The 18,654-nt window shown below is 38.6% G+C and overlaps 1 long non-coding RNA gene across 1 annotated transcript; it reads left to right on the forward strand.

Annotated features, from left to right (window-relative positions):
• The first annotated feature begins 16,622 nt into the window (after positions 1–16,622).
• Positions 16,623–18,274, forward strand: LOC131606803 (uncharacterized). Its single transcript, XR_009285050.1, has 3 exons — positions 16,623–17,460; positions 17,556–17,611; positions 17,813–18,274. It is a non-coding gene; the product is annotated as an uncharacterized LOC131606803 (long non-coding RNA).
• Positions 18,275–18,654: the final 380 nt, after the last annotated feature.

Raw genomic sequence — 18,654 nt, forward strand, 5'->3', positions numbered from 1 at the left:
TAGGGTACGGGAGTCGGTTACGCGAGGGGAAGGTACTAGCACCCCTCACGCCCATCGTACTCGATGGTATCCACCTATGTTTGTTGCTATCTAAAGGGTGCATAAATCTAAAGCTTAATTACCCAGGGAATGCATGCAAAGGAAAGAAAAGAAACACGGGGAAAATAAGGTTTATAAATAGTTGTGCTCGCTTAGGCCCCGCGACCTAATGCCTACGTATCCTTTTCAGGAATCAGAGCGTCGTAGTTCGGCTCTTTAGTTTTTGTTTGTTTGTGTTTTTTAGTTGAACAGTTACATTCGCACTCCGCTGCTCGACCTCTGGAGTCTTAAGCTGGGAATGGAGCGGAAATAACGTGTCCGATTAAGTGAAAGAATGCCTCGGAGGCGAGATAAAGAAGAGAGAGATTTGTCGAGCGTTTTGGGTGTACCCCTTAAACAAGGGAGACTCGAATTACTCTTGTTGGTGTTTTTTAAGATTGGGAATTTCCACTCAAGTGATCCCCTTAAACAAGAGGGACGAGAGTTTCCATTCCCTTTTTCATTAGTCAAGCATTTATTAGTCATTTTTTAAGTGTTTTCTTGGTATTTTTTAAGGGAAATTAAGTCAAGTATTTGTTAAGTGTTTTAAAGTTGAAAAGGAAAAGAAATGGGAAACTAGCCTAATATGAATTAACTAGCCTAATGTTATCATGGGAATTTCTAGATCCTAATGTTATCATGGTTTCTACCTAAGGTTAGGATTAAAGGAAACATGGAAATAAAGTCATATTAGAAGCAATAATTTGAGAATGACACAATGGTACAAAATTACACACAAGCATGAAGTAACAAGTCAAAATATAGTACCAAAAATGAATTAAAAATACTACTATTTTTTATTGATTTTTATGGGAGAAATTGAATTTCAAATCAAGTAAAGAGACTAAAAACAAATAGCCTAAAACTAATATTTTTTATGATTATTTTTATATGTCAAAACTTGTGCTAAAAGTCTAAAAAATAAGGGAAAAATAGTCATCTTATTGCCTAAAAGAAAGTGTGAAAAATTCTAAGTAAAAAGACCTAAAATTCTAGCAATTTTGATGCTCGTATGTGTCATTCTTTCGATACTCGTCTGTATCTTCTTTTGATGCTCGTATGTGTCATTCTTTCGATACTCGTCTGTATCTCCTTTTGATGCTCGTATGTGTCATTCTTTCGATACTCGTCTGTATCTCCTTTTGATGCTCGTATGTGTCATTCTTTCGATACTCGTCTGTATCTCCTTTTGATGCTCGTATGTGTCATTCTTTCGATACTCGTCTGTATTTCCTTTTGATGCTCGTATGTGTCATTCTTTCGATACTCGTCTGTATCTCCTTTTGATGCTCGTATGTGTCATTCCTTCGATACTCGTCTGTATCTCCTTTTGATGCTCGTATGTGTCATTCTTTCAATACTCGTCTGTATCTCCTTTTGATGCTCGTATGTGTCATTCTTCCGATACTCGTCTGTATCTCCTTTTGATGCTCGTATGTGTCATTCCTTCGATACTCGTCTGTATCTCCTTTTGATGCTCGTATGTGTCATTCTTTCGATACTCGTCTGTATCTCCTTTTGATGCTCGTATGTGTCATTCTTTCGATACTCGTATGTATCCCCCTTAAAACACTTGTCTACCTTACCTTCTTACCAAAAATACTTTTGCTCCGACCACTTCCATGCAATAAACATTCCCTTTGAGAACCTTGTATTGCCACCTTGGCTACGTTACAAGCTATCTCCATTCAAATCCATTATTCACTGTAAATATTTCCACCAGAAAAACAAAATTTCTGGTACTTTGATATTTAATCTTCTTCTACCTCGAATGTTCGAAAGGCTAACGCCAATCTCACCTTCAGGTTTAAGACGATTAAATAGGGGCAGCTGTCATACCCCAAATTTGTCCTACTCCTTTATTTCTAACTGGCTTAGGCTTCTCATTTCATATGCATCATCTTTTCACTAGGGCATTAACATGACATGCATCATTAATCAATAAAATTGGCAAGGGATCGAGGTCGTAGATAGAGCTGAGGTTTCACATGGCTTGAAGTTCATACTTTATGCAGGCTTGTTTCTATTGAGGCTTTCAGCTAATAGTGGAGTAAGGTTCATTTTGTTGTGCTTGTGTCAACTGGTGGATTTTCAGGGTTGTTCCTATGATCATCTTATTGTTAGGGGGTCATCTGGTTTATTCTTCAATCCAAAATGGTTCATTTTGATTACTTGGAATCCGAGCTATTCGTTTGAAACTTCGCCAAAAGGGTGTGTATTCATTCATCTGAAGAAAGGAGGGAAATGCACGATTGAATTCAAAAAGAAAGCAAAATGGAGGGAAGAACATATTCAAAGGCTATTTAAAGAATGAAGAAAATTTCATTACTCCATCACATCATATCAAGTATTGTTACAAAAAATGAACCATTTCATTACATTTCATTACAAAAGCCAAGCCATGTCCATCTATCACCATTCAAATATCCAATTCCAAAATTCATCACAAAGTGTCCATATCCATTACAAAAATTCAAAAGTCCAATTCACATTGCAAAATCCAAATACAGTACACCATTACAAGAATTTACATATTTTGACCTATAGTTGACTTTAGTCAACTGTTGACTTTTTGGTCACACAGTTGACCAAAGTCAACTCCTACCCTGGACCTATTCCACTTCTGAACTTTAGAGCCTTTGCATTCCACTCCCTTGAAGTCATCACCATGTGCATCACAAATCTCCAAACCGCCAGCCTCTGACCTCATGTTTCATTCACAACAAAAACCATGAGCATCCCTCTTCAATTCATGTAAATATCCTGCAGCAATAGAAGCATATTCAAGAGAAGAAAACATTAAAAACAGCCCTCATTAACAGAACCATATAACTAACTCAGTACCAACTAATAGCTTTTCATAGCACAAAATTCAGTTTAAATCAGTCCCTGCATCTCAAGCAATCAAATACAAATCCAATCCCTAAACCTTAACCATCTTTCAATTGTCCCAGTCGGAACCATAACCCCAAAAAAAAACTAATCATTTACAAAAAGTCAGTTACATATCCATCAGTTACTAAACTAACCAGGGTAATAGAATTGCATAACCCTTCCTATTTTCTCTAACAGATTTTAACAAGCCATCTTCAACTTTCAGCTTTTTTTATTAACCTCAGAGTAGTCTCTACTTAACTAACCAACTTTGTAACCAACCATAACAGAATCCTAACTTCCCTAACATCCATAACAGAATTTCTAACTAACTGAACCAATCCCTAACAGAACTTTCTTCTAACTTCTAACAGAACTAACAGAACTTGGTAGCAGAAAAAGAGAATCAGGTTCTCACCTCTATAAATCAGAACCATAGTCTTCAATTGAGTCTCTCCACAATCAACTTCATCTTCATTCTTCTTCACTTCTTCACTTCCTCTCTCCACTTCCTCTCTCCACTTCCACCACCATAATCCATCATCATCACCTTCATCCCTCTCTTCAATTTCTTCATCTTCATCACCTTCTCAAAATCGCAGCCATCTTCATCTGTTCAATCTCCGTACACAGCTTCATAACCGCAAGAACAACCTTCATACCTCACCTTCACAGCACCTCAATCTCCTATCCAATCTCCAGAAAATCCTTAACAGAATCATCATCATGTAGCAACAACAACGGTAGCAAATCGTTCAGAATTCAAAAACAGGAACCGAGGCACAGTTCAGCGGAAGAAGAGATTCTTAAGAAAATATATGAAGGAAAAGGTTGTAGCAAGGAAAACTGACCACAAAATCTTCATCGGAGTTCTTCGTCGATCGCCGGAATCGGTTTTCATCGCTCAATCTTCACAATCACGAACCTCCACATAATCGTCACATTCATCACCATCAGTATCCAATCAATCTTCAACCGAGAGCCTTCGACAACGCATCGTCATCAACAATTTCGCTTGTCATTCATCGTCTCTGAAGCTTCTCCGGCTGAATCAAGCATGAATAATGTGATTGCAGATTAGGAAAGAAGGAGATCGAATGAGAACGCGAGTGAGAGGAGAGCGGAGAGTCTGTGTCGCTGTTCATGGTGACGGTGGAATGAGAAGGATCTCCGGCCGCCGCTGTGACTTATTCGTGAGTGGAGAGGCCGCGAGTAGGTGTTTGTTTCGATGGCTAAGAGAAAGCGAGAGCCGAAGGAGGCGGAGACGGAGGTTATTGTATGGTAACGCCGTCGAAGTTCATCGGAAAAAGGGGGATGCGGCCGTTTCACGTCTGAGAATAAAGAAGGGATTCTCTTTGAAGAAGGAAGCCGATGCGTCTCAATTGGTAACCTAATTCCCTTTTGTTATTTATTTTATTAATTATTAATTAAGGAGATCAATTGCAATTAACTGATATTAACTGAGACTAATGAAAATTAATGACATTTGATTTGAATAAATTGGTGTTAATTGAGTCAAAAAAATCTGAATGCTGGAAAAGTCTTGGATCAGCCTTGGGCCATTTGCTATCTTCACCTCCTCCTTGGCCCATGCTCTTTTTTGGCTGTAAAAAACCTGAACAAAAAAACAAACATTCATGGACCTTGATCTGACTAGGCCTTGCGCCCATACTGCTACCTACACCTTCATTTTCAACTTACACCCCCCTGTTTCCTCTTTTTTTAATCACTAGAATTTAGGTTTAATTAGACTTTTTTTCTATTTTCTTTTAGGTGATAAAATACTGATTTTTCTACTATCATTTTTAGACTTTAGTACATAATTTTCCACATAAAAAATGTACATAAAAAATAGTAGTTTTAGGCTATTTTGTTTTAGTCTTTTACTTGAGTTGTAACTCAATTTCTCTCATAAAAATCAATATAAAAAATAGTAGTATTTTTAATTCATTTTGTACTATGTTTTTGACTTGCTACTTCATGCTTGTGTATTACTTTGTACCATTGTAGCACTCTTCATTTTCACTTCTAATTGTGATCTTTATTTTCATATTCTTTTACTCCTAACCTTAGGTAACAATCATTAGACAATAACATAGATGTAGAAATTAGGACTAGTTCCCTTTTTGCATTCTTTTTCTTTTACAACCATAAAACATCTAAAAATACTTGAATAAATTCCCCATAAAAAATACAAAGAAAATACTTAAAACACTAATAATCAAAGTGAAAATTCTTAAAAAGGGAATGGAACCTTGAAACATCCCTTGCTTAAGGGAATGTTCGAGTGCTTGGATCTCCCTTGCTTAAGGGTCCCATTCAGGCATAAGTTCCCAACTTCTAAAAAACACAAACCAAAGAGTAACTCGAGTATCCCTTGCTTAAGGGATTTCCTCGAAACACTCAAACTCTCTCTCTTTCTCTCTTTTCTTAAGGGCATTGTTATCTCCGCTCCATTGCATCCTAGGTCGATCCCTTATGCAAGAGCGCGAGCGTTAACTCCGCCCAACTAAAAAAACACAAAAACAAACAGAAAATCTTTAGCCGAGCTACGGTAACTCTGATTCCTGAAAAGGATACGTAGGCAGCGGGGTAGGGCCCGTGCGAGTATAATTCTTTATTTTCCCTACATTTTGCATTCATTCGCATATAGACATGGACATAGTACACACCCTTTAGATAGAAACAAACATAGGTGGATACCATCGAGTACGATGGGCGCGAGGGGTGCTAACACCTTCCCCTTGCGTAACCGACTCCCGTACCTTGATTCTCTGGTCGCAAGACCCTGTTCCTTCCTTTGTTAGGTTTCCTGGTATTCCTTTCCCTTATGGGATAAATATATTGGTGGCGACTCTGTTCATTTTTCGCGAGCATGCGACAGCTGGCGACTCTGCTGGGGATGTTGCTAGACCTGTTGCTGGTCCATCCTTAGTGAGTCGATCCTAGCCTGCGTTTGTTTGTTTGTTTACTGGGTGTTTACTTGTTTTTATGTCTATACCTTGTATATATGTTTGCATGCTTATTCTTTGCCTGCATACCATGTTTATTTCTGTTTGCACATCATGCATATGGATTATATTTTGCGCTCCTTGGGGTCTTCTGTTCTGTTTTGCAGGTGGGGGGTTTGTATGAGGTAAAAGGCCCACTACCCAGGCCAAGTGACACATAGGATTAGCGTGGATGCTCATGTTAACTCCCGTAGCGCTTGCTATGGCTGAGATTGACATGGGGTACCACAACTGGGCGAGGTTCTTTCATGGAACACTGTGTCTGGCACGCTTGTTGCCTCAAACACTTTGTACCCCATGGGAACTGTAGACCCTAGTGACCATTAGGGACCACTTGTCCGTGTCTAGATTTCATACCCGTGAGATTGGGGTGGGACAGGAAACCTTGACTCCTACATACCATTGCTTCTTCAGAGTTGAGGTCGGACCTTTATTTGGTCCGTTCTCATGGTGCTTGATATTCTGGTATTCAAAAAGGCGTCGAACCTTTGATCCTGTGACACTTGGCCTGTACAGAAGCGTCACATCAGTTATTCAGAGGATTGTGTGGTGGTTACTCAGATCATATGGACCTTGATCCCATGCTTGCATTGCATAACATCATTTTTTTATCCACTTCATTTGTGAGGAATTCTAAAGTCTATTTCCAAAAAAAAAGAAATAAAAAGAAAAAGGAAATAGAAAAGAAGGAAAAAAGAAAAGAAAAGATATTCTATAAAAAAGAAACCTTTGGTTTCAAAAAAGGATAAAAGAAAGAATGTGTGAAAAGACTTTAGGATTCCTCGGAAATGAAACATTGCATTCATATCATCATACATTTCATGGTTCTCTCAGAAGCTTATGGGGCCCTTTCTACTCAGATTCTGACTGCAGCAACAAAATTGACTTCTCACCGCTATGTGCTTGAAAGTTAACAATGGAACAACTTCGTGGGGTTTTGACTGAGATAAGAACGGAAATAGGGGCTGACATGAATCAGTGTACGGAGGTTATTCAAGCCTTTTCTCTTTGACAAGAAGAATTGAGACAAGTTCCTCAGAGGCCGAATGTCAATGTTAATCTCATCCATGAGAAGGTCTTATGAATCAGAATGTTTGAAGTATTATTGAGATTCCTATTCTTGGTAAGGAGAATTCACATCATTGAAGTATTCAAGTTTCCGAGTATGGGAATTGACAAAAGGTTCCACCTCTTGGAGAAAAGGTTGAAAGTCACAGAAGGTCGTGACTCCATTGACTTATACATTGTGTGTTTGAGCCTAATACTTGATGTCAAGAGAAAACTGCAAGGGTCATTTACTCACTCCAGATGGTTTGGATATTGAAGCTAAGTTGGTAATCATCTCTTGTGCACGTGTGGAAGTTGCTTGGGGCTCCCGATCGAGGGATAAGCAAGACGTATTCTTGTCTTGAGCATTGCATCATTCGCATTGCTCGAATCCCTTAAAGCATTACAAATTCTTGGGTGACTTCGTCAGAATCTTCTTCCGTGTGATAATCAAGAGTGTTCTTCACAATGCTTCTCATTCTCAAGGTTCTACTTCATATATCAGTTGCCTTTTCTCAAGATCTCCTTCTCAATGGCCTTGCTAGTTAACAGAGACAAGAAGAATATGAGAAACAAATTGATGTGATTGCCTTGTGCTCATTCGTTTCCGTGTTTGTTGGAATCACAATTGGTCAAGATTCTAGTATTGGGTCTTCTTCACCACAAGTGGCTCTCTTGAGTTGAGGATCATACAAGATTCTTTCCATTTAGGATGATGATTACTACTCTAGCAACTATTCTTGGGGCTCCCGATTGATGGATAAGCAAGACGTACTCTTATCTTGAGCATTGCATCACTCGCATTGCTCGAATCCCTAAAGTAAGGCAAAAGTTTACAACTCATGGGTGACTTCGTTGGAGTTCTCTTTTGGAGTAATCTGAAGTGTTTGGAAAGAACTGCAAAAAGTATTCAAGATCAACAAGTCCAGACGGAGTCAAGTCTCCTCAACAATGGCATTCACTTAGTTTCTTTATTGCATTCTCATTTGTAACGTTTCATTGTTTGTTTAAGCATTTATAGCATGTAAAAACTTGTTAATTTCTGAATGAAAATCATAATACATTGTTTATGTTTGTCTTGAAGAAATCCATTCGTTTTCACTCCTAAAAGGTTTTTGGCATTACGATACCGACTTCACTAATTGCTCGCTTATGCAAAAAGCTGAGGGAGAATGATGAAAAACAAAAATGTAAAACCTCCAATTGTGTGCTTTTGAATAAAACCCTACTGAGGATGTACAGGCATTATTTCAAATCCCCAAACACCGGAGACATAAGGGAGATAGACCCTCGTTAACCCCTTTGAGCCTTGAAGTAGGAGGTTCTTTTCTAAATCATTAAAACCCTTATTTTGACCTTGGGACAGGGTAGTATTCATTTGACTTGATCGAGTGTTCAAAACTCACCAAAGGGGTATGCATCTAAGGATACAGCAATGGTTATCCTTCAAAAGGTTGGGGAATGTCAAAACCGCAATGATTATCCTTATTTCATCAAGAGATCAAGAGACGACGATACCACAATGGTAATCCTTCATCAAATCAAAGGAATGAGGCGGTCGCAATCACCTCCAACGAATCAAAGATAATGCGAGGTCACACGACTTGTTCAAAATATACATAGCAAAAAAAGAAATGGCAAAAAAATATAAAAATAAAAATAAAAATAAAAAGATGAAAAGAAGATGGCAAAAAAAAAAAGATGATGAAATTGCCAAGCAAGAACAAAGTCGTGTGACAATGAATCCGAAGAATAAAAGGTGAATGACCGCCATGTCCAAAGAACCTCATTGATTCCTCAACCATTTCAAATTCCTTGTGAGGGATGAACACTCGTGTCGAGTTAACTGAATATAGGAATGGAGAACATCATGAAGGGGGTGGGTACAAATAATTTTGAGCCTAAAAATCTTTTGTTTTCTAAAAACCGTGAACCCGACCAAATTACAACCCTTAAAAGTCCTAATTGAAGTAGGGTTTATTTTGAAAGCGCACTCCGATGAGATAGCGTTTAAGTGACTCCCAATGAAGCGAGACTCATATCCATGTTGGTATCGTATGCTTGCTTTATCTTCCATATGCAAAAATCGAGGTTGTGTCAACTAGTGATCCATCCACAAGAGGTCGCAACCTCATTTCACAAAAAAGTTTTACAACTTCAAGACTAACATAGGCTTTGCATTAGAATCATCATTATTAGAATTAACATTCTTTTGCATACAAACATCTGCTTAAACATCAAAGAAATTTCAAGATGAAAATCAGTAAGTAACTTGACTATGTCAAAGTTCAAGAGACTTGAGAACTCCGAGGAGTAAAAGCTAATCATTCCAAATGTTGACCATCAAGGGGCAGGTTCTCTAGAGAAATCCGTTGGGCATGAATAGTTGATGCGTTATTTGATTACTCTGTGGGGAAGAGTTTGAAGACTCCATTGAGCGTGGTGAAGTTGTTTCCATGTTTGTTTGACTTCAGAACAAAGAAAGCTTGGGGATTCTAGTAAGATGTACCTAATCAGGGGCAATTAAGTCGAGGTTTAACCTCTCAAATTCAGCATATCTGGGGAAATCATGTCGATGAATCTCTTCAAGCTTCGATCAATCTGGGGCAATCATGTCGAGGAATCTCTCTCAAATTCAACCAATCTGGGGCAGTTACGTCGAGATTTGAAAAATCTCTCCAAGGATCCACTGGGGCAATTTCCTTTGTGGGTCATGAAACTTGGGGCACGATCTTCTAAGTTTCATTGTCCTCTCCCTAATAATAGGAGTTTATTTCTTCTGGGACTTTGGTCTCTCCCCAAGCATGGAGTTTATTTCTCCCGAGAGTTTGTTCCATTCCTCAAGCATAGGAGTTTATTTCTCCTAGGAGTTGTCCTACTTCCCTAATCAAGGCTCCTTATCTGGATTTCTCATTCCCAACATGGTGAATCGAGGGAATTTCCTCAAGCTGAAAATCCTTCAAGCAGTGGCACATGGTGAGAAGTCAGAAATCATTCTTCAAGTCAAAGAAAAGTGCATCTTACAAATCAAAGTCCAATATCCATTGGCACCTCCACATGGTCCTTAACACTAAGGGGATTCTCCCTGGTGTTTACATCACTAATGCCTTTATTTGGCACCCTTTGCATATAGAATCCACTGCATATAACATTGCATCCTCAAAAGCGTAGCATATCCATAAAAATGGAGCATTACGCCATAAAAAAATCCAAACATGCATACAAAGCATAAGCCAGATAATACAAATCATCCCTCAATCAAGACGACGATACTCCCCCACAAAAAATATTGTCCTTACAAACTCTGACTGATATCTGCTACTCCATTACAAATCTCCTCCATCCACGGTGCCGATACTTGGTTTTCTCAATCCCCAAAAAGAAATCTTATCTTCTATCTCCAATATGGATCGGACACAGTGTCTTTCTTCGTCAGAATCGTTGTCTCCGAGGTTATTTCCCGTGTGCTGCGTGCATATTAGAGTGTGAATGAGGGTGGGCATTCAACCCATCTCATTTTTCAACCGTTTGAATAACCATACTTGGTGTGTGGCAATTCGAACGATTGCCACTCTTGAAGAGCTACACCCCGCCTTTTGGCCTGAGGGATTAATGTAGTTCTTATGCTTCGTAAGCATCGATATTCCCGTAATCCCCAGTGGTTACTATCGCCTTCTTGTCGAGTCTAGTCGTCTCTAGTCTTGTCGTGGTTATTTCCCGTGTGCTACGAGCATATTAGAGTGCGAATGAGGATGAGCATTCAACCCATCTCATTTTTCAATCGTTTGAATAAACCATACTTGGTGTGTGGCGATTCGAACGATTGCCACTCTTGAAGAGTTACACCCCGCCTTTGGCCTGAGGGATTAATGTAACTCTTATGCTTCGTCAGCATCAATATCCCCGTAATCCCCCGTGATTACTGTCATCTTATTGCCAGGTCTAGTCGTCTCTAGTCTCCGTGATTCCTTCCCTCGTACGGGAAAATCTTTCAGATCCAACCCCCGTGTTGTGTATCCTTTGCCTTCCGTCCTGGCAAACCATTTTCAAAACCGATTCTCAATCCCTTGTAAGTCCAGCAATCCAACATCTCGATCTGTATTTTCTTTTGATACTCGTATGTATCTTCTTTAGATACTCGTCTGTATCTCCTTTTGACACTCGTCCGTGTTATTCTTTTGATACTCATCTGTATCCTCTTTCGATACTCGTCTGTATTGATTCAAACACTCGTCCGTGTTGGTCTTTTGATACTCGTCTGTATCTTCCTTCGATACTCGTCTGTATTGATTCAAACACTCGTCCGTGTTGGTCTTTTGATGCTCGTCTGTATCTTCCTTCGATACTCGTCTGTATTGATTCAAACACTCGTCTGTGTCATTCTTTCGATACTCGTATGTATCCTCTCCTTTTGATGCTCGTATGTGTCATTCTTTCGATACTCGTCTGTATCTTCTTTTGATGCTCGTATGTGTCATTCTTTCGATACTCGTCTGTATCTCCTTTTGATGCTCGTATGTGTCATTCTTTCGATACTCGTCTGTATCTCCTTTTGATGCTCGTATGTGTCATTCTTTCGATACTCGTCTGTATCTCCTTTTGATGCTCGTATGTGTCATTCTTTCGATACTCGTCTGTATTTCCTTTTGATGCTCGTATGTGTCATTCTTTCGATACTCGTCTGTATCTCCTTTTGATGCTCGTATGTGTCATTCCTTCGATACTCGTCTGTATCTCCTTTTGATGCTCGTATGTGTCATTCTTTCAATACTCGTCTGTATCTCCTTTTGATGCTCGTATGTGTCATTCTTCCGATACTCGTCTGTATCTCCTTTTGATGCTCGTATGTGTCATTCCTTCGATACTCGTCTGTATCTCCTTTTGATGCTCGTATGTGTCATTCTTTCGATACTCGTCTGTATCTCCTTTTGATGCTCGTATGTGTCATTCTTTCGATACTCGTATGTATCCCCCTTAAAACATTTGTCTACCTTACCTTCTTACCAAAAATACTTTTGCTCCGACCACTTCCATGCAATAAACATTCCCTTTGAGAACCTTGTATTGCCACCTTGGCTACGTTACAAGCTATCTCCATTCAAATCCATTATTCACTGTAAATATTTCCACCAGAAAAACAAAATTTCTGGTACTTTGATATTTAATCTTCTTCTACCTCGAATGTTCGAAAGGCTAACGCCAATCTCACCTTCAGGTTTAAGACGATTAAATAGGGGCAGCTGTCATACCCCAAATTTGTCCTACTCCTTTATTTCTAACTGGCTTAGGCTTCTCATTTCATATGCATCATCTTTTCACTAGGGCATTAACATGACATGCATCATTAATCAATAAAATTGGCAAGGGATCGAGGTCGTAGATAGAGCTGAGGTTTCACATGGCTTGAAGTTCATACTTTATGCAGGCTTGTTTCTATTGAGGCTTTCAGCTAATAGTGGAGTAAGGTTCATTTTGTTGTGCTTGTGTCAACTGGTGGATTTTCAGGGTTGTTCCTATGATCATCTTATTGTTAGGGGGTCATCTGGTTTATTCTTCAATCCAAAATGGTTCATTTTGATTACTTGGAATCCGAGCTATTCGTTTGAAACTTCGCCAAAAGGGTGTGTATTCATTCATCTGAAGAAAGGAGGGAAATGCACGATTGAATTCAAAAAGAAAGCAAAATGGAGGGAAGAACATATTCAAAGGCTATTTAAAGAATGAAGAAAATTTCATTACTCCATCACATCATATCAAGTATTGTTACAAAAAATGAACCATTTCATTACATTTCATTACAAAAGCCAAGCCATGTCCATCTATCACCATTCAAATATCCAATTCCAAAATTCATCACAAAGTGTCCATATCCATTACAAAAATTCAAAAGTCCAATTCACATTGCAAAATCCAAATACAGTACACCATTACAAGAATTTACATATTTTGACCTATAGTTGACTTTAGTCAACTGTTGACTTTTTGGTCACACAGTTGACCAAAGTCAACTCCTACCCTGGACCTATTCCACTTCTGAACTTTAGAGCCTTTGCATTCCACTCCCTTGAAGTCATCACCATGTGCATCACAAATCTCCAAACCGCCAGCCTCTGACCTCATGTTTCATTCACAACAAAAACCATGAGCATCCCTCTTCAATTCATGTAAATATCCTGCAGCAATAGAAGCATATTCAAGAGAAGAAAACATTAAAAACAGCCCTCATTAACAGAACCATATAACTAACTCAGTACCAACTAATAGCTTTTCATAGCACAAAATTCAGTTTAAATCAGTCCCTGCATCTCAAGCAATCAAATACAAATCCAATCCCTAAACCTTAACCATCTTTCAATTGTCCCAGTCGGAACCATAACCCCAAAAAAAAACTAATCATTTACAAAAAGTCAGTTACATATCCATCAGTTACTAAACTAACCAGGGTAATAGAATTGCATAACCCTTCCTATTTTCTCTAACAGATTTTAACAAGCCATCTTCAACTTTCAGCTTTTTTTATTAACCTCAGAGTAGTCTCTACTTAACTAACCAACTTTGTAACCAACCATAACAGAATCCTAACTTCCCTAACATCCATAACAGAATTTCTAACTAACTGAACCAATCCCTAACAGAACTTTCTTCTAACTTCTAACAGAACTAACAGAACTTGGTAGCAGAAAAAGAGAATCAGGTTCTCACCTCTATAAATCAGAACCATAGTCTTCAATTGAGTCTCTCCACAATCAACTTCATCTTCATTCTTCTTCACTTCTTCACTTCCTCTCTCCACTTCCTCTCTCCACTTCCACCACCATAATCCATCATCATCACCTTCATCCCTCTCTTCAATTTCTTCATCTTCATCACCTTCTCAAAATCGCAGCCATCTTCATCTGTTCAATCTCCGTACACAGCTTCATAACCGCAAGAACAACCTTCATACCTCACCTTCACAGCACCTCAATCTCCTATCCAATCTCCAGAAAATCCTTAACAGAATCATCATCATGTAGCAACAACAACGGTAGCAAATCGTTCAGAATTCAAAAACAGGAACCGAGGCACAGTTCAGCGGAAGAAGAGATTCTTAAGAAAATATATGAAGGAAAAGGTTGTAGCAAGGAAAACTGACCACAAAATCTTCATCGGAGTTCTTCGTCGATCGCCGGAATCGGTTTTCATCGCTCAATCCTCACAATCACGAACCTCCACATAATCGTCACATTCATCACCATCAGTATCCAATCAATCTTCAACCGAGAGCCTTCGACAACGCATCGTCATCAACAATTTCGCTTGTCATTCATCGTCTCTGAAGCTTCTCCGGCTGAATCAAGCATGAATAATGTGATTGCAAATTAGGAAAGAAGGAGATCGAATGAGAACGCGAGTGAGAGGAGAGCGGAGAGTCTGTGTCGCTGTTCATGGTGACGGTGGAATGAGAAGGATCTCCGGCCGCCGCTGTGACTTATTCGTGAGTGGAGAGGCCGCGAGTAGGTGTTTGTTTCGATGGCTAAGAGAAAGCGAGAGCCGAAGGAGGCGGAGACGGAGGTTATTGTATGGTAACGTCGTCGAAGTTCATCGGAAAAAGGGGGATGCGGCCGTTTCACGTCTGAGAATAAAGAAGGGATTCTCTTTGAAGAAGGAAGCCGATGCGTCTCAATTGGTAACCTAATTCCCTTTTGTTATTTATTTTATTAATTATTAATTAAGGAGATCAATTGCAATTAACTGATATTAACTGAGACTAATGAAAATTAATGACATTTGATTTGAATAAATTGGTGTTAATTGAGTCAAAAAAATCTGAATGCTGGAAAAGTCTTGGATCAGCCTTGGGCCATTTGCTATCTTCACCTCCTCCTTGGCCCATGCTCTTTTTTGGCTGTAAAAAACCTGAACAAAAAAACAAACATTCATGGACCTTGATCTGACTGGGCCTTGCGCCCATATTGCTATCTACACCTTCATTTTCAACTTACACCCCCCTGTTTCCTCTTCTTTTAATCACTAGAATTTAGGTTTAATTAGACTTTTTTTCTATTTTCTTTTAGGTGATAAAATACTGATTTTTCTACTATCATTTTTAGACTTTAGTACATAATTTTCCACATAAAAAATAGTAGTTTTAGGCTATTTTGTTTTAGTCTTTTACTTGAGTTGTAACTCAATTTCTCTCATAAAAATCAATATAAAAAATAGTAGTATTTTTAATTCATTTTGTACTATGTTTTTGACTTGCTACTTCATGCTTGTGTATTACTTTGTACCATTGTAGCACTCTTCATTTTCACTTCTAATTGTGATCTTTATTTTCATATTCTTTTACTCCTAACCTTAGGTAACAATCATTAGACAATAACATAGATGTAGAAATTAGGACTAGTTCCCTTTTTGCATTCTTTTTCTTTTACAACCATAAAACATCTAAAAATACTTGAATAAATTCCCCATAAAAAATACAAAGAAAATACTTAAAACACTAATAATCAAAGTGAAAATTCTTAAAAAGGGAATGGAACCTTGAAACATCCCTTGCTTAAGGGAATGTTCGAGTGCTTGGATCTCCCTTGCTTAAGGGTCCCATTCAGGCGTAAGTTCCCAACTTCTAAAAAACACAAACCAAAGAGTAACTCGAGTTTCCCTTGCTTAAGGGATTTCCTCGAAACACTCAAACTCTCTCTCTTTCTCTCTTTTCTTAAGGGCATTGTTATCTCCGCTCCATTGCATCCTAGGTCGATCCCTTATGCAAGAGCGCGAGCGTTAACTCCGCCCAACTAAAAAACATAAAAACAAACAGAAAATCTTTAGCCGAGCTACGGTAACTCTGATTCCTGAAAAGGATACGTAGGCAGCGGGGTAGGGCCCGTGCGAGTATAATTCTTTATTTTCCCTACATTTTGCATTCATTCGCATATAGACATGGACATAGTACACACCCTTTAGATAGAAACAAACATAGGTGGATACCATCGAGTACGATGGGCGTGAGGGGTGCTAACACCTTCCCCTTGCGTAACCGACTCCCGTACCTTGATTCTCTGGTCGCAAGACCCTGTTCCTTCCTTTGTTAGGTTTCCTGGTATTCCTTTCCCTTATGGGATAAATATATTGGTGGCGACTCTGTTCATTTTTCGCGAGCATGCGACAGCCGGAAATCGCTTCCGCCGTACCGGAGGCGGCGGAGCTTGAGGTTTCACCCAATAAGACCTCGATCCCCGCTCTCCTTCTCACTCTGATCAACAATCCACCCTTAAATTTTTCCGATTCTTTCTCCATTCCTCTAAATCTAAGCAAATAGAAAAACCTAGGTTTAACTATAAACTTAATTGAATGTTAATGGTGAGGAATCCGAGATCGAGACCATAGGGTTATGAATAGGAATGCTCGTTCTGTATCGTGGCATAAAGAAAAGTAGCAAAAAGTGGCATAAAGATGAAGTTCGAATGGTTTACCTGGAATGAAGAATGCGCTTGAGAAAAAGAGAATACCAGAGAGTCGGCTCCAGTTACTTGGCGAAATAAACGCGATCTTCAGGTAATTTCTCGATTGCGTACTTCTACTTCTCGTTCTTTCCTTCTCTTCTTCTTTTTGAATTTTGCGACTTTTTTTCTGAAATTCTGAATGGATTTGCGAGGTGGTTGTTGATGTTATGCGATCTTGAGATTGAAAGATTAAGGCGTGTTGAAGTTGTTGCTTGAGGGTTGAAGGATGAAGATAGCGGAGAGTTGAGGATTGAAGGTTTAGCTCAACCGTTCAGAGCTTCCATTGATGAAGCTCTGACAGTTATGAATTCCTGAGCTTTAGTTAGGTTAGGGAGATGAAGGCAATGGTGAAGATTGAGAGAGAGAATTTGAGAGAGAGTGATGAAATGGATGAAAGATGAATGGTGCGTGTGTATACAAAAATGGTGGAGGGGGTGGTCAACCTTGAATGAAGGTGATGAGGTTTGAATATATAGAGATTGAGAGGGAGAAAGAGTTAGTTAGAGAGGAGTTTGAGATTCTGAGCCATTGGATTAGAGGAAGTTAGTTATGAGATTAAGGGTGAGGATTGGACAGTTGTGGAAGTTAGAATCAGTTGGGAAATTCTGTTATTTCTGTTTTTGATGAGCTGGAAGTTAGTTACAAACTGTTATGACAGTTAGTTAGGTTGGTTAGAATATGCTCTAGCAGTTGGTTTTTGTATTGAATTTCCTGCCTCATTTTGCCAGTTGAATATGCACTGATGCAGTATAACTGCTCCTTTTGTATCTGCTCTCTTTTTTTTAGTCCCAATGATTGATTGCTTGAACCGTATTTGAATAGCCTTCTGATTGTGGAATTTTGGCTCTGAATATGATATGTATTGCTTGGGTTTTGAATCCAATGGGATGCTGAATGAAGGGATATATGTATGGCTGTGTATGTTCTTGGAACTGTTTTCCTTGGCTTTTTCTTTTGGAATGGTATGGTTCAACTCCTTTTTTATTTGCTGAATATACCTGTTAAATTGATCTTTGGGATTCATTCGGTTCGTCAAACCGTTTTTTTTTGTGTGCAGAGTGTGAGTTGCGGGTCCTTTTAATTTGCAGCAAAGTCGTGATTTGAATTGTGCAGGTCAGTTCAAATGATAAAGGAAAATAGTGAATCTGTTAGGAAAATGGTTAATTTAAACTTGGAGTTTGCACTGAATGTCTTTATGTAAGATACATGTTAGGGTGACTTGAATAATTATGGTAGAAAGGACTGCTGAACTGATTTACGTGGTCCTCTTTTATTAATGCTCTTTGATATGTTCCTCTGTTTTGGATTGTGCAGGTTGTTCAGGAATGCATGAGTGACAGTAACATGGACCATGGCTGATGATTGTATGGTGTAGACCTTTGGTACATGGACATATATTGGGTGAATGCTTATGTATGTGTGATATGGGGATGGTGTCGATTAGTGCAATGTTATTTAATGCAGCTTTTCTTTTCTGTTTTGTCTAATGGTGCAGGTTTAGCACATAGCAACTTGTATAACACATTTATTCAACACTTGGATGACAATGGTTATATGATGCATTTAATTCAATTGATACAAGGAGGTCAAAATGAAGATGAATGAAGAGGCTTTGAAGAGAATAAGATATAAGCCTTAGGATTAATGTAAAATAATAATGAAGTGATAAAAATATTGTTTGGTTTGGTTTTCAAATGCATATGAAAGTTTTGAATATGTAATGGATTCTTGAGTTTGAATTCTTTGTACTGTTGCCCTTCTACATCATGATATAAATCCATTGTTGAAATTTGAAATTTGGGTCTCCTTTTCCAAACTTTAGATGAACATGATATAATGAAGACCAAAACACTTAAAAATACTCTCCAATGCCCTTTTTCAACATTTAGATCTTTCTCTTCGGGATTCAATGTTCCATCAAAAGCAAAGAGTGGATCCAAACTTATATGAATGAGCCATGTCGAATCGGGAATCAATCCACACCTGCACTTTTAATCTCCCCAAGCAATCAACTTCATAGCTTGTAATAGAAACACCAATATAATCCAATGGCTTGCAATAGAAGGAAAATATGTGATCCACGATAGAATTAATAATTGTAATTCAAGAGGATCTTAAGGCACACCATGAGCAAACCTCAATTCCTATGAATAGAT

This window comes from Vicia villosa, linkage group LG5 (assembly GCF_029867415.1).
Source record: "Vicia villosa cultivar HV-30 ecotype Madison, WI linkage group LG5, Vvil1.0, whole genome shotgun sequence".
In the NCBI taxonomy this organism is placed as follows: Eukaryota; Viridiplantae; Streptophyta; class Magnoliopsida; order Fabales; family Fabaceae; genus Vicia; species Vicia villosa.